General features: G+C 48.6%; 1 protein-coding gene across 3 annotated transcripts in view; it reads left to right on the top strand.

The window, feature by feature from the left end:
• The window catches only part of LOC106743815 (zinc finger homeobox protein 3-like), a 406,062-nt gene that overhangs the window by 92,637 nt on the left and 295,976 nt on the right, over positions 1-17,449 (top strand). For all 3 annotated transcript variants that reach the window (XM_014618018.1, XM_014618017.1, XM_014618019.1), the window contains one exon: positions 11,376-11,427. The gene's annotated coding sequence lies outside the window, so the exon portion shown is untranslated. The remainder of the gene's footprint in view (positions 1-11,375; positions 11,428-17,449) is intronic.

Raw genomic sequence — 17,449 nt, forward strand, 5'->3', positions numbered from 1 at the left:
CAACGGAGGGTGACGCGGCGGCGGCAGCGGTGGCGAAGTAGAAGGAGGAGGACGAAGACGAGGGAATCGAACCTCTTTTCCCTTCGCGGAAGAGGCTAGGAGAGAGCCGCGAAACGCGGATTCGACAAATCGAAGTGTGCCCCCTCGAAGTGCGCGAGGAGCGGCGGGAGGGAGCTGCCAACCGGCGGGGTGAAACGAGGGGTCGCGGGAGACGCGAGACGACTGTGCAGGGTGGAATAAGAGCGAGAGAGGAAGAGAGGAAGGGAGGGAGAGAAAGAGAGAGAGAGAGAGAGAAAGAGAGAAAGAGAGATAGGGAAATAGATGGATAGAGAGAGGGAGAGATAGCGTGGGTGGCGGTGTGTGTGCCGCCTTCGACGCGCAGGCCCTATGCAAAATAGCAGGGCTGGTGGGGTGGCGAAGCCGTTGGAGACCCCCCGGAGCCGCGCGACGGGGCAAACAACCCCTTAGTTCTGCCGTAGTAGCGGCCGCAGACGCCCCCACCACGTGTGCGTGTCGCGCGAGACGCTTCTCGTCGTCGTCGTCGTCGTCGCCGACCGTCGTCGTACGTCGTCGTCGTCGACGGCAGCGCCACCTCCGAGACCGGAAATCCGCTCGGACACTCTCTTTGGCCCTCTCCCCCCTCGCCGTGGTGGTCGCGTGGCCAACCCCCGCGTAACAGTGGGCCTCGCACTGGCCGATTTCCGTCGACCGGTCTCCGCGAGACCGATCAACGCGGTCCGCCTCGCTCGCGCGAACTCTCTCTCTCTCTCTCTCTTTCTGTTTCTTTCCCTTTCGTACGTGTTTTCTCCAAGTGAAGGTCAGTGAACGTGTGATACGAAACGGGACTATTCCGCAGAAAATGCGACGGGACATTGTCGAGGGAAGGATGCGACGTTACGGGTAACTGAAGTTCGTCGCTGGCGGAATCGACTCCGAGCGAACGAGGTAAAGCCAGAGCGGAGACCACAGCGGCCCGGACGGACCGCTGATCACCTGGAGATCGGTTCGCGTCCGAGTGGACGATTAGTTCGGCTCGTAGTGAATCCTCGCCTCGCGGCTCTTTCTTTCCCTCCTCTCTCTTTCCCCCCTCTCTCTCTCTCTCACTCTCTCTTTCCCTCTCCCTCTTATTCATGAAGTTATTGAAATTGTTTTTTTTATGTTAACAAGCGCTTAAGGAGATTATATATTCTGGAGTGCTAAATAAATAATACTTTCTTTTCCATCTTTCTCTCTCTCTCTCTCTCTCTCTCTCTCTCTTGCAAGATACTCAACTATTTAGTTCTAGAGTGAGATCTTCAGATTTATTTTAGACTAGTCTATTTATGAAACTACTCATAAACTCACATCGTCATTGATCAAGTTCAATCTGTTCTTCTTTTGGCACCAGTTTTTCTCCACTTCCCACTTATTATATCTTAATTAATTTAATTAATTTCCATTTTATGATTGTTATACATATTATATTTCAAGAATAACTTTTACATCTTATTATGGCGCTTTAATCCCAGATAAATAATACTCGTTCTCTTATTTCTCGGCTTCGTTCAGTGAGCGAATTGCGGCAGGAGCGCGATTCAAGTTCAATGCGCGAATCAGCCCGATCGGAAATCGATGATGTCACGTCGGGTCTATGAGCACCGTAGTGGTAGTAGTGGTGGTGGTTAGTGGTTGGCGGTGGTGGCGGTTAGCTTTGGCCCTGTATCTTCTCCCTATCAGTAGACGGTAGGCGGTTATATTCGAGCCCAGCTGTATCGCACCCTCGTAAGAGCGCTCGGCGATGAAGACCGTGCACCGCTTCTCGCGCTTCGCGCATAAGGGGTTTCGGATTTATGATCGCGCGGAATACGAAGCCGGGACACACATTCAGAGATCGCCGATAACGTAAACGAGCAGTTAGAGCGGCCGTCTAAATTACTGGTTTGCTATCGTCGGCCGGTATCGCCACGGGATTTCGCTAATCAAGCCGACGAGGAAAAATTATGAGGAAACATCGACGCGCGAGCACGCGCTGCCGAGCGAACGAGCGAGCGATCTCTCGGTAGTCTCTTCGTCGCGTAACTTCCACTCTTTATTCGCTCATAAAATATGCATCCGCACACACGCGTACACCACACACACACGCCAACGCTTACGGCCGCTCGGCGCGCGGAACAAAAATGGAATCGCCGGCGCTCGGGACGAGCAATTAGCCGTGCGCGCGCGCGCGCGAGAGAGGCGTAATTAACGCGCTCGGCCGCGCCCGTAAATCCCGCAGGGACGCGATAATCGTCATCAAACACGCGGTCCGTTTCCACTCGATGATCGACGCTCGACCGGGCTTCCTCGAACAGACCTCGCTCGCGATCGCGGCTTCAGGCCCGACGACAGCGAGAGGATTCCGGCCTGAGAGTCCCCGAGATCCTCTCCGGAGGATACCCGGCGACGAAAGGGGCAGCGGGAGGAGAAGTCGACGGCACGCGAGATGGGAGGAGGGAAAGGTTAAAAATAGGTGGGGACGAGGTTGATTAATCGCCGATCAATTAACAGTCACTAGGCCCGGAGGCGGCTGTTGCGTCAGCCGCTCACAGCCCGGCAAGGCTCTCTCATTAATTAGTTATTAACGGCGCGCCGCGGTAATTACAGATGCAAATTGGTCCCCGCACCGCGCTACGCCCGTCATTATTTCCACGGCGATTTCGCAATCCCGCCGCCGCCGCGCCGCAAGATCTTCTCCCCCCCCCCCTTCCCGTTCCTCTTCTTCGCTGCCTCGACTCGGCTCGACGCGAGAACGCCGTGAAAAAGTGCGCGAAGGTGGAAGGTCGAGGTAAAGACGAATCGTCTTGGGACGGATCGAACGAGTCGCGGATTCAACATCGAGCTTTTCGAGAGAAAGAGACACGCTCTCTCTCTCTCTTTCTTTCTTTCGATGAAAATATTTCATAGGGAGTCTTTCCTACGTACCATTTTGTCCCAACAAAAACCAGTTACGTTGTTTCAAGCCTGTAAGTTTAGGAATGAGGCTGTTTCACGGGACACCAGGACACCTCTTGATTACGCAACGATCCAACATAAGAATTAATATTACGTATATTTACTGGAATTTGGTTCCAAGTATCATTTTCAAGTATTTGCAATATATCCAAATGATCGCTTATAGAGCTCCAATCTGTTATACGGAATTTTATAAGCGTTTAGATGCAAGTCGTTTAGATTGCAGGTACTCGCAACAAAATTCTCGTAAATATATGTAATATTCATTTTTATACTAGTTCGAGTCATAATTTTCTTTCTCCTTGTGAAACTATATAAGGCATGTGTGCTACATTACTATACACTATATAAAATATTTGTAATAATAATAATAATGAGTAATTTTTCTTTATTAACGGGAAAACCCGTTAGTATACATTACAAGAAAATCGTAATTGACAAACAATATTTTCCAGATCCAGCAGATCAATAGTTTAAGAAAAACAGAGAATGCAGCATAAAGTTATAACATATAATTTGTGAGTAAACTAAAGAGTAGAATGAAACATTTTAAAGTAATTGTAAAATTGTACGCATGCCGGAATTTTTAAACGCAGGTGAGGTACCATGAAAAAACTCCACAAAGTTAGATAATATATTCGCTGTCACATATACAAACCAGTGTTAGAATTAAAAGCATACTGTGTCCGATACTGTACGACGTAAAACAAAGGACATTATTTCAAAGATCTAGATGGAGCGTTTAATTTGACAATTTCCAAAATAGTTGGACAGTTAATGGTGTAATTTAAAGGGTTTAAAAAAAATAATATTATACAAAACTCTGCCCTTTTGCAAAGGCAACGTATTAAATCTTAAGATCTTATGATCATGCGCATGCGTGCGAACAATTCAACGGATATTTCGGATAGTGATATCTGGAAGCGAGAATTTATATTTCAGGGGCGCGAAGAGAGAGAGAGAGATGCGCGGGGGAAACCCAAGACGCGCCGTGCGTCAATGAGAGATGCTCGATGCGCGCGTGTCTCTTGATTGCACTCACACAAACTACACGTGCGGATAATACATTCAGACGTTGAGTATTTTAAGGGGACGGAGAAGACGCTATTCCACGAGCGGAGGGCGGCCGAGGTATAAATTAAACGGGTGGGGACGAATCGCTCATGAGCGACGACTCGCAGACGCGACGGAGACGAGCGGCGCTCGCTCGCTCGCTCGAGAAATTACCCGCTGTCCAGAATTATTTAAGGCAGGCGCGCGCGCGCGAACGAGCGCGTTTTCTTGAATAATGTGTAACTCGATGAGCCGAATCCGCGGCGCGGTTCGAGGCGGGATCCATCTTACGCTTATTGGCGAAATGCCATAAAACAAATGCGCGATGATGGGCGACCGAGGTGAAAGACGTATCGCGTCCGCTCGTATCGCGCTTGCGGATCCATTTATTCCGTCCGGTTATTTCGAGACTCGGCGCTCACGCGACGGATCACCGAAGGATTCCGCTCGCGCGCCTCTCGATATAAAAACGACCGCCGCTCGTCTCTCCCCACCCGTCGACCGATCGATCGACATGAAAAAATCACGCACGCGGCGGACATGCAGGAAGGTGGAATTTATTTGAGGTAATTCGCCCGATGGCGGAGCGCGGGGTGTTGACTTGTGATTTAGTGCTCGTTCTTCGGGAGGAAGATCTCTCATCTTAATGTCGTATTCGCGACTGCAAACAATTCTCAGATTTATCTCGGCCGACGACGCCGTGTTTCTCACCGCGATAATGATTTTCCGCGCGATGCGAGCGATTTCGAGTCGAGAAGTAGCCACCCGCGTGCGTTGACATCGACAGGAATCCCCCGTACATAGCGCCTTTTGCCACTTTTTCTTAACAAGTCCATGAAAAATTCGCTATCGTCGAAAATGCATCCATTATCCTGTCGGAAATTTCCAGATGGATTCGCACGGAAATCCAAAGAAACTCGTATAAATTCATATGGAGTATTATAAACCCATGTAGTAATCCAGCAGTTGTGTGAAAATTTATGTAGGGAATCATATGGATTGTTACTTAAGACTTGAGTTTTCGCCGTAAATTCAACGGGAGCAACCATATTCAATATGGATTTCCTATATATGGATTCCCATCTAATTTTTCTCAACAGGATAGAATCGCTTTTTTCTGAGCTGCTGTAGAATTTGTAAGATATACACGTCCTATGCACATTTTTCGAGAGACCTGAGAAAGTAAGAATAAGTGTTACTTTTTCGCTCAAATGACCTCAGTCACTCCCAGAATTGACAAAAAATCTCACTTCGGTCACTATTTTCATGTCCGAGAGATAACTTTTTATCACGTTCCGTCAAGAAGCGGTCACTACTTCATTTTTTCATCCCAATGACAATCACGAACAAAAAGCTTGTCCTATTCCCTAAGCACAGTGATATCAGAAATTTCGAATATGTAGTATCATTTCTGAACGTTCGTGCATCATGACTGAAATTAATTTTCCAAATGCGTGTGAAACCCGCCGGAATACCGTCGTTGCGTAGTACTCGTGTTGTGTGTCGTGCTGCGTCGTGACGAAGAAACGACTCGAACTACTGACCTTTCGCGGCCGGTACACGCGGTAGATATTTCCTCTTTTTCTTCCTTCTCTCTCTTTCTTTTTACAGCGAACACGGCGGCAACGAGCGCGCGCTCACACACTCTCGCACGCTTTCCATTTCTCCGTGGCTTCGCGTCCTTGCGTTCGTCGATCATCGTTCCACGATCTACGATCGGTCTCGGCGAGAACACGAGCCGCGCGCGATAATTACGATAAAACCGACGGCGAAGCGGCGCTGCGGACCGGAGTTAATTATTCAACGCCACGCGTGCGCGCCCACGTCGTGTCCTACAAAGGGAAATGCCTCGAGGCGATAGCCCTTCGATGGAGAATTTCGATGAAACGCGCGTCGACTAATGGAGGACGATGGGACGCGTAACGCACGCACACGTGTGCGCGCGCACACGCATGCTCGCCGGCGCGACCGATTCGACAGAAAATTAACGCTGGGAAACTGTCCTCGATCCGGGTCGATCGAATCCGCCCGTAGCTCGCGACGAATCGATCGAGAACTTACTCCGCGGACGACGCGTCATGCTGAATCTTATCCGTCGTTCGCTTCAGGATTCGCGCGCGGATTCGCACTCGCGATGAGTAGGCAAAGACCGGAGTTCATTGTCACACTTTTTATGTACTGATTAAACAAGATGTCTATGCGATGTATTTTGTAATATTATGTACACCTGAATGCAATTACATCATTTAGCGTTTAAATCAAAGGAAATATTAGTCTTATATATTTATATGCAAAACGGACATTTAGCAAAGTCGTACAAATGAACAGCTGACCTCATACTCAGGATTTGTTACACGTTTTTTACATATAAAAGAAGCAAGATATATATATAATTCCAATTTCAACGTTTTCTTTAATATTTTATGTTAAAGTTAATGATATCACATCAAGTCAAGGTGCAATTCTACCTCTATCTGTTTTTTGGTCGCGTTTTCGAGTCGTAAGAGCCGAAAAATAGCTGAAACCTTTACATTTATAAATATAATATAATCTCTTCATTTAATCAAATAACTCGGCTCTAACAAGAGCGCGCGTAACGCTTTCCGAAATCGCTCATGGCGTGGTAGCCGCCGCCATTCCTCGAGGGAAAGAAATTCTTCACACTGTGCGTGCGAAGAGGAACGTTTTCAGCGTTGATTCGCGCGTCGCGGCTTTACGACATCCTCGCGCAATCGAAGGGCCATCAGCGTGGAGATCGGTAACGATCGTCATCCTGTTGATTCGCGAGGGATCGAGAAGCCTCCGGAGGGGTTCGCCGCGGGCGGTCCACAAGTGTTCGTGGATTCCGCTGGATTCGAGGGTGGGCGGAGGGGGTGAAACCTCCCGCTGACGAGAGGGCAGGAAGCTGTAGCTTTGCCGGATCGACTACCAGCACGATGAAATCGGCTCGCCGGAGAGAGAAAGAGAGAGAGAGAAAAAGAGAGAGAGATAGAGCAGGGCGGCGGACGTAGGCGGCCATTCGTTGCTGTTTATTAATTCGAGGCGAGGCGAGATGCGTCCACTTTGTGAGCTTCGGTTGCTCGTTTCGCCCACGCGCTCGTCACTGTGTCTCTACTCGACATGCACACGCAAACACAAACACACACACATACACGCACATACACGCTTTCTTATGTGCGCGCGCGAACGATGATAATGCAGAACATCGCGAATAAAATACGTCTAGAGAGGCGGGGGTGGGCGCAGGGGACTGCGAAAAAGAGAAAGGGATCGGACGAGAGAGAGAGAGAGAGAGAGAGTATCGTGAAATCTTGGAAACTGCGGAATGAAGTTTTTGAGAGCACTGAATAGCGCGCGCGGGGGTGCGGATGAGCCGGGAGGCGTCGTATCGTAAAAGCGATGATAAAGGCCTCGCTATACTAACATGTCGCTGCCGCGGTTTTTTACTAGCCACGGGGATGGCGGGTGGTGACGGTGGTGGTGGTAGTAGTGTCATTTTATCGCCGGCGGGTGTAATGCAGCATCCGTCAGCTAATCGCGCCACGGTTATTTTGGGCTCGTTAATAATAACGGCTTTATTTATGCGGCACGAATTATCATAAGAAAGAACGATTAACGACGTTTCGTAGATGCATACATTACGTGTCCGGATGATGTCACCGATGAGAGAGAATTTGGGAAATCACTTTGCCGGGTGTATATTTCACGCGGTTGTGGAGGCCACGGTGTGTCGCGCCTATGCGACATTCAGCCGAGGACTCGTCGAGCTTTGGAGTTTAACGTATTAGCGCGCGCCGCAGCGCGATATTAATTACGAAAACGATTTTTTCCCGTCGACAGAAGGAATGCGTGAAGTCGCGCGTCTCCGTGTCCTCTCCCGTTTCATTTAAGCGACTATAAATTTTCTCAGGTGGAATTTGGCGAAATTCGAGGACACGGCGCCCGCGAAGAGATCTCAGTGGTGTTCTCTAAATACCGACACCTCACTTTTATTTTATCAGCGACTCTCAAAGCTACAATTATATCCGCCTGAGGTTTCTTGCGAGAGCAGCGATATATTATGCGGCGATGAAACGTTAATTGCAGGATCAGGCGCGTAAGGAAGCTACCGCGTCAGTCGCTCAGCTACCATATCTTCATCCGTAAACTGTCAACGTGGACAATTTTTGCGATCTAATTGGGATTTCAATTTCCCATAATAATTGCGGATTTTAATTGGGGATCTACGTAGGTTCTAGTTGGATATATAACGTTTCAAACATACGATTCCACACGGCAGACAATGCTGTTGAATCAATCGGATTTTCAACAGTGCGCGTAATTGGAATAAATCTTCTTGATTCAATAGCGATATCTTTGAAACTAATATTTTATTTGTTAAAACCGAACATAACACAGTAGTTTTAATGATATTTCTCATTGAATCAAGAAGATTTATTCTAATTACGCTACTATTGGAGAAAATTGTATTAATTCAACGTCATTCTTTCCGTATAGTGAGAAACATAAACGGATCCTTGTTCGATCATCTCCATCATGTCTCCAATTTCTCCTGGTTTTGTTAAACATAGTAATGTTAAAAATATAATCCCGTTTACTAATCTCCTAATCTGATATTCGGTCAAACTGTCTCAAACTCGACTCTGGCGATGACAGACACGTGGCATGAAGTTGCAGCGCATAGCCAATAAGTATCGCGAGAAAGAAACTACATCCCATATTTGTGATAAGAATCGGAATCTGTGAGACAACCTATTCTCGGACAACTTTGGATATTCCAATCGGAATCTATCATAGATTACTTATGCTGTATCTGGAAAAAACTGGGAAAGTATACCTATGGTTACGTCATCGATTTTTCGTCCGAAACCGAATCGTGCTAACTTGAACGAACAAGCAGGAAAATTCGGCACGATTTGACTCACCGGGATCTGTAACGTTCGATGATGCATTCCTCTTTCCTGGCGCTGGACGACATTAAAAATAACTGTCCAAAGGCATCCGCGCGTTAAACCACCCACCCACGTTCCGTCTCACGTTACGATCGCGTATCTCTTTTAACGCGGCGAGAAATCGCCCGGCCGATATCCGAGCGTCGTTACGCGCAGCGTTTTTCATTTTTTTCTTCTTTTTTTTCAGATTTCGCAGGAATGTATCGTATCGACGGAAATAGCCGTCCGCGCCTCTCGGTAACCGAAACAACTGTGGCGACCGAGCAAATCGCATTTATTACAAGGAAAATAGAGCGAATTTCTTCGCTCCGACTAAAATTAAGTCCCACGGACTTTGACTAGCTCGCTTATCATGTTCTCTTTTTGCCTCGTTTTTTTCCCCCGTTTTCACAATCGCTGCGCAAAATGTCATCTCCTACGGCACTCCGCTCCGTGACACTCTCGTGGTCACTCTCGGAAGTGGCGATCTGCGCGTTTCGATTGTTTCAACATTTTTCAGGAGTAACTCGTCGATTTTTCGAAGACGCGATGTTCATTGGAACGAGCCGTGAAAAAAACAAATATGGGACGTTTAGCGAACGTGTGCACGTGGCCTCCGCCGCATAATACGGAGAGAGGTTCACGATTCTATCCTGAAGGAGAGCGAGAATCACCGTCTGAGCCGTAAAGCTTAAAAAATATCCCGATCGAGACGCGCAGCGGATAACGAGGTCGGACCTCGGGGGCACCTTCCATGCCCGGGGAGAGACATCGATGGTTATTATGGACAACACCATGGGGACCCGTAATATGGCCGTCGCGTTGCTGTAGGTCCGCGAGAGCCCTTCCCCGGCTCCTTCATCTCCTCCTCCTCGTCCACGCGTCGCGTCTTAACGGCTGTAAAAAAAATCATTCTCGCGGCGGAGGACATGTAAATTTATGAAGGCCCCGGGGCCCTACGTTTGCCCGCCTTTGCACGCTCGCCTTACGTCCCTGCGGCCGCATTGTTATGCTAACAATTAATTAATGTCGCTTTAATTGCATCGGCGCGTCACGCTCTTCCTCCCAGCCTCCCTCGCGCTTTACGCCCTCCCGTCACTCTTCCTGCCCGGCGACGATCTCCTTCCGTCTCTTCTCGGCGACATTAATGCGACGGGAATTATGCTGATCAAGACGAGATCCGTTGTTTCTCCCACCGTCCATTGTTGACGTACGGGCGTTTGAGGAGCCACGAGAAGGACTCGGAGTATTTTTCTCCGACCCCGCGTAGGAGAGCGCCGATTAGAAACGCCGCCCTCGAGGCGCGTATTGTCTCGCGCATTGTGCGGATCGCGCCGGCTCTACATTGTTGCGGCTTGATTAATTGTTGTCTCGTAATCAGGCGTTTTCGGGCATCAATGCGGGTTCTAATTAAGGCCCGCGTCTGGCATTCGACCGTTGCCTTTTCGGTGTTCCGAGAGCATCGAATACGACGGATAATTCTGCGTAGAAAATTTCTTGGGATGTAATTGGGATCCAGCCCGATTTCGCAAAATAATGATGGAATAATGTTGGTTCCGGTTAGAAGTGTAATGTTTCAAACACACGTTCTAAGCGGAAAACGTAAGCAGACGCTTCCGACGTTTACCTGAAACTGTTTCTAGGTTTTCGTTTTGCACTACGGTGGAACAAAATACACGAAAGACTTCAAGTATTTACATTTTACAAATATATATATATATATATATACATACATACATACATATATATATATATATATATACATATATATATATATACATATATATATATGTATATATATATCTCTCTTTGTCTTTGTCTCTTTCTTTTACAGAGGGCCACGTGGCGCGCTCGCGAATCTTGGCATCGATCTCCGTCGCGTTCGTACGCGAGTGGAGCGAGAAATCGCGTGAACGGCCGCTTACCCAAACCATCTTCGTCGCCAAGAGCTTGAAGCCTTTCTCCTCGAAGCGCTGGATGATCTTANTTGTATATATATATATATATATATATACATACATACATAGGCACACACGCTACGTGCGCGATTTTTAATCATAGTAACGTGACAAATAGAACTCAATTTATTAACCTCCTTATCTGATATTCAAACTGTCATTTGATTCTGGCGGTGAAGCAAGCCGCAGCGCGCAGCATAACAGCATCGCGAAAAAGAGGCTTCATTTCATGTTTGGGATAAGATTGAAATTCTCAATCGCAGCGGTATAACTTATTTTGAATATTATAATATCGGAGTCTATGCTATACGCTTAATTATTCACGTACTCTTAATAGTACTTTCAATATTAGCTTCATTCATTTCCGAATGACGCGGATCCGATATGTTAAATGCAAAATAACACATCCGCACGTGATTAACGATTTCTGATGCGCGTTTGCTGATCGATCTTTCTGTTGCAGGACGTGAGGAGGCCCGAAGGAGCGTAGATGATTTCTACTGCCTGCGTCCTCGGTAAGTCGAGCGATTAATATAGAGGGCGCGCATGAACGAGCGCGTAAAATGTGTCACGCGCGAGCACGCCAGGGGGTCTCTTCATTCGTTCGCGGTCCCTCGTTCTCGCCCGCGTACGCGGCTAATTATACACGCGCGGCACCGCGAATGCCGTAACTCCGGATACCGGATGCGTCACCGAAATGTTTAACAGCTCTGCGCGCGAACGAGCGAACGCGCGAACATTAACGACCGCGCTGCCGTCAGATTCCGCGCTATGAGCATTTTATCGGCTTCGCATCTCTCGCTTGTTCTTTCTCTCTCTCTCTCTCTCTCTCTCTCTCTCCACCCTCGCAGCACGCAAGCTGGCTATCTTTGGTCGCATGCGCCATCGAGCTGAACGGATCTCGCCCTCTCGACAGAAAAGACGTCCGATTCACCCGGTCGATCCTCGATTGTCATTGTGAGAATTTCATTCCTCGCCATTAGGGTCGACGAATTAACGAGTTTTCGACGTACAACATCAATCTTCTTTCAATTTATATCCAAGAATTTACGTTATAACTTACTTATGCGATTTTCAACATTATGCGTACATATGCAAAGCCAAAAATCACATAACTCTTGATCCAGGAAATGGTGTGGCATAATACATGACGCTGACTGCTCCTCGCCATACAAAAGGCGATTTGCCGGATAATCATTCCGTTATGAGTACCGATATCGCCCGGGTACCTCGTCTCGGGAGATATTTCACGCTTAAATCTATGAGTTCGACGTTTTACGACATTCGTATTACCGTGAGAGTAACTACGATAATTACCATCGGCGATGTTACAGGACCGAACACGCGCACGACAGAGAGAGAGAGAGAGAGAGAGAAAGAAGAAGATTCTTACGATCCTGGCGCGGCGTAAAAACGGCTCAAGCGTCTCGAGCGAGACTTCGTAAATCGCCGCGGCCGGAAAGTTCCGTTTAACCGGGCGAATACCGTGGCGGAGTCGCCGAACTATGTGTATCTATAATCCGCTCGATGAATTTCAATTTACAACTCCGGTTCCCGCGGGCGTAAACATTGGCGAGACCATAAAATTCCCGGCTCGCGCGATTACGGCCCGGAGAAGAGTCGTTCACGCTCGCCTTCTTCCTCTCGCCATTAACGAGAGCACGCGTGCATTCCCCCCGCGCGCATCTGCATTCGCACTGCCACTAAAACCGACCGAATCTCCCCCCCCCCCCNCCCCCCCCCCCCCGCATGTTCGCCGAGGAGAGAAAGCGGTCCGGATCGGAGGAATAATTAGCAACCGACCGTTTCTCGGCGCATTCGTTTTGCCGCGGCGCGCACACGCCGCTCGTTCGCGTTTTACTTTACGATATTACAAAACGAGCAGCGCTAATATCGATCGATCGATCGGCCGATCGCGCTCACGGCGGCGCGATATCGCCGCCACGGTTAAACGCGGGTCGCAACCGACCGACAAATTAATTAACGGCCGATCGTAACTCCCGCGCGCGTCGACGCCGGAGTTAAGCGACGCGATCGACGCGCGTTGCGCAACTCCGCGAGTTGATTAATGAATCGCCCGCTGATTAATGAATGCAAATGACTCGCCCTCACTCCTCCCTCCGCTCTCTGTCGGCGGACGCGCCAGCGAGAGCGTATAGGCGAGCGCGAGAACGTTGCCAGCCGCGGTTTTTCGGTGCGACAAACGCGGATCGATCGGTCGTTAAGAGTCACGAGGAGGGTCAGCACGGGCCTCCTCGGTTTCCGCGCGTCGTGTCGATGCGGCCTGCAAGAGAGAAGAAGCGAGGAGGGTAGGCGAAAGGGAGGACAGGCAGGCCGGACTGCCTCCTCTTCCCCATAAATACGGATTTAGTCGCGCGGTTTACGACCGAAAACGTGTCGAGCCTCGCGAGCGGAGCCGCGCCTAAATTATTAAAGTCGTAAACGATCGAAATCGTCGTTAAGCGCGGCGCGCGCGCGAAGAAACCCATCGGGGCCCGACCTCCTTCCCTCTCCGTGGCGGAGGATCGTTTTCCTCGAGGTTTCATTGTTAGGCCGCGTTATAGGCGAGTCTCGATAACGCGAGGCCGCGATCCGTCGTCCGACGCGACTTCTGCGAAGCGTCCGTGTAGATTAGACTCGAAGACGCGGTAAGGAGACACTTACGACGGATAATCACGCGGTGAGTGCGCGTGCCAGACGTCTTGCCGAGCGAGAGAGAGAGAGAGAGAAAGAGAGAGAAGTGATTTTTAGCTGCTTTTATTCCGACACCGGAGAAAAATCGTTTCTTCCTGTCCGCCGGCTGTAAGACGTTCGCCCATCTGGTGTGTGTAACGAGGACTCCGTGTCCTTCGTAATCTGACGTTTACGCAGGATGCTTATACAATTTTACTGCGGTTTTGTGGAAGAGATGTTTTATGAACAGAGTGCGATTAACGTAGTGGAGAATATATAGTAAAAAAAAGAAAAACATTTTGCATTCGCGTTAACATATTTTTTATACGTTGTTAACATGTTTTTGTGTTAAATTGTTTAAATATTCCCGTGTTAATTTAACGTATTGGCATTAAATTAACACAGGAATATTTAAAAAAATGTATATAATATAAACACAATTGTTTATATTATCTCAGTATTTTGTGTTGAGCATATATAAGTTCGACACGTGTAAATGTTACAATAACACATTTCAGAGTCGATTAATACATTATGAATGTTAATTTTGCCGAATCATTGTATCATTAGTGCAAGGCATTAATAAAGATACTTGTGAAATATGTGTTGTAGGAAGGCAAAAAATTTCCAACGAGGTGTGATTAACGTATAAAGAGAGAATAATAGACTGATATAATGGACTGATTAACGCGTAGGCGATGAATCGTGTCGGATCTCCGCCGAACGGATGATTCAAACAAATAAATGCGAATGCGGGACATTAGCATATTAGCCGCACGTATGGACTTATCCGGGTTTGCGCAACATTTGCCGACCATAATCGCCACTGTAATTACCTTACTAGACCGTCGTCACATTTATTTCTGTAGATGCAAAAAGCCCGAAACACACAACGTCACGTCACGTCACCGTGATAGGGAGAGTAAGAGAGAGGGAGGGATGGAGGGAGAGAGACAGAAAAGAGACGCGGAAAAACGTTGGTGTGCTGCACGTGGTAAGAAACGCGATTAAAATTTGTAATTAAAATCAGTCGTGGTATATTACCCGCGGACAATGTAGTCGGACGAATTGCGGCGCGGCCGGCGGCGGCCGCTCACGGAGATGCGTTGCGGCGGGCAAAAGATTTAATTGCTACATAATTGCCCGTTATTATCCGATGATTGACGCGACGTGTTTTATTGCTGTTGCATCTCGCGCGCGCGCACGAGCGTGCGATAAGCGCTCAAATTAAAACACGGTTACGTAACCGCGGCCGAGTATCGGTGGTGTTGTCCGAACGCGTACAGAGAACGAATACACCACGTAGCGTATCTTAAAATACGGGGACTCCGCTTCCCGTTTAGCCGTGGGATATAAAATATGAAGCGCCGCGGCGATCGCTATAAATATCTTCCCCAGGATTTCCTTATAAATAGAACGGGAATAATTCAGTTGCACCTTCATGCACCGTTTTACACGGCTCCCTCGCGTTAAACGAGCTACACCCCGTAATGGCGTTTAAGAGTCCTCTCCTTTGTCGGGCCTCGTTACTTTGTAATTTACTGCCTCCCTTTGAACGTCGCATTAAAGATTTTCTCGCGGCACGGGGCGCGAGAAAGAGAATGCAGGATCGCGTGTAACGATGATACATGCAAGCATATCGCTTCGCCGTATCAAAGCGGGAGAGAGAGAGGGGAAGAAAAAAGAGGGGCGGAAAGGGGCAGGACGCGAAAAAAGCATTCGTGTACATGTGTGTGTATGCGCGCGTCGTCAGGAGAACCGACCACCCGGTTGTTTTTCGACGGCGATCCCTCCGCCGCGCGAGTCGAAACGCGTGTAACGAATCGCTGTCGCGAAAGAGAAAGAGAGAGGGAGATAGAAACGACGATATTCTCCTCTCTCTCCCTCTACGGTCCCTCAAATCTCCCTTGTTTACCGAAGAACCGCGGAGAATTGCGGCGGTAGTTGTCGCGCGATATTCGAGTAATTATCAGCGGCGAATGCGAATTTATTCCGGAATTAAGTCTGCATAAATTTATGAGAGAGACGCCGCTCTCCCGTGCTTTACACGAATAGACAGAGATACCGACTCGGCGCGAGGGCTTCGCGATGATCTCTTCCTCTCGGAAAGTGCTCCCCTCCCCTCTCAGAAAGAGGAACGAACAAGATGAAAAAAGTGAGAGAGAAATGTCATCGAGCTTTCCGGCGCACCTGTCAGATCCTCGGCACGTTTGAGATTAGAACCGATTCCGGGAAGAAGGGAGAAGCTGGAGAACCGCTTAGAGAGGCCACGACGAGCCGCGAAGATGCATGTCGGGCTACCGCGTCACGTATCGGAGATAGGCGGTACGCACTAGGTGGCTGACTACAAAGAAGCGAAATCAATTTGCAATTTAAATCCGTCGGCGTACGTGCCCGCGGGTCATCCGATTGCCGCGCTGCGTCGGGCCGCGTCGATGATTTCGCTGAACTTGGATAGCCACGATAACGGCGAGGTGAGATCCGGACGAGATCGAGAGTCGTTCGACTGCATTTCAAAGCTCGCGCGCGCACGACGGATCCGCGAGGTTCCTGACCCCCCGGGCGTCTCCTAGACGAGAGACGACGGCATCCCCGCGGACGTGCCGCACCAAAGTGAGAAACTTCTCGATCGATATCGCCGATTTTACCAATCAGCTGCCTGCGTATCCCCGCGTCGGCGAGCGTATCGTCGGACGATCCCCGGTTCTCCTTGCGTCACGATATATCACGCGCGCACAAACATATACTGCGTTCGCTCGTTCGTATTTCTTTCTTTCCTCCGATCGCCGATCGCCGCATCGAGGTAATTCTTAACGATCGCGGCGATGTACGGGGATTTCTACCAGGGACACTCGCGTGTGAAACGAGATTGTGGAGTATTTTTCTCGTAAAGTATCGATAGTTATGCGCGTCTATATTCGGTGTTGTAACAGCTACTTTTCTTTTGAAGTAATTAAGTACAGATGTAGTATTAACCATTAGTAGATTATTAACCAGTAGATATGTGTATTAACCGTTAACTTACCTAGTATCAGTATCGTCACTGTTGTAACAGATATATTTTTTGAAACAGCTAGATGCAGATCTAGGTAGTTAAAGGGAAATATATCTTGTACAATATTTGCCAAATTTTTACAGATTAGCTGCCATGCACTTTAATCGTTATTGGAAATTGTGTATTTTACACATCAACTTTTGGTCAGTGACCTTGTATTTTTTTTTTTTTAATAATATTTCTATAAATCTCTTTTATCGTCTCTTCGTTGTTCATTAAAATCGTAAGAACAGTTTGGTCACTAGAAATAAATGCGCGAATGCTAATCTTTCTCTAATTTTGCATATGTGTAGAGCATTTCCGAAATCTGATGAGGCGCAACCTCGCAAACTCGCGCATTTCGCGATGTGTTAATAAGAGTCACGGCGTCGATTTCGCTCATCCTCGACGTTGTGCGCAAAACCGCCACCCGCGGGCTGCCCGGAGGGCGTCCCTCTAATTTACGTGTCGCGGGGACACCGAGTAAGCGCCGGCTCGCGATAAGAGACGGCAACACGACACATTCTTCGCTTTCATCCTCGGAGAAGACGCACACGAGGAGAGAAACGAGCTGCCTTCCCTGTCGACACGGAGACGATTCAAACAAAGAAAGGGGCGGCCACCCTTCCTGGCTCGCCTTTTCTCGAGTAATGCCATTCCTTATGCATCCGTAACCCTCCCCGCCGACGCTCCCTCCGCCCGTCGTTGTCGTCGGCATCTCTCTCTCTCTCTCTCGCTTTGTCTGTCTCTCTATCTCTTTTTCTCTTCGCGTTCCCTCGTATTTCTCATCTTCCTCGCTGCCTTCTCCTTTCTCTATCCCCCCCCCCCCC

Source organism: Dinoponera quadriceps, unplaced genomic scaffold, assembly GCF_001313825.1.
Source record: "Dinoponera quadriceps isolate SergipeBrazil2010 unplaced genomic scaffold, ASM131382v1 scaffold1245, whole genome shotgun sequence".
NCBI classification, from domain to species: Eukaryota; Metazoa; Arthropoda; class Insecta; order Hymenoptera; family Formicidae; genus Dinoponera; species Dinoponera quadriceps.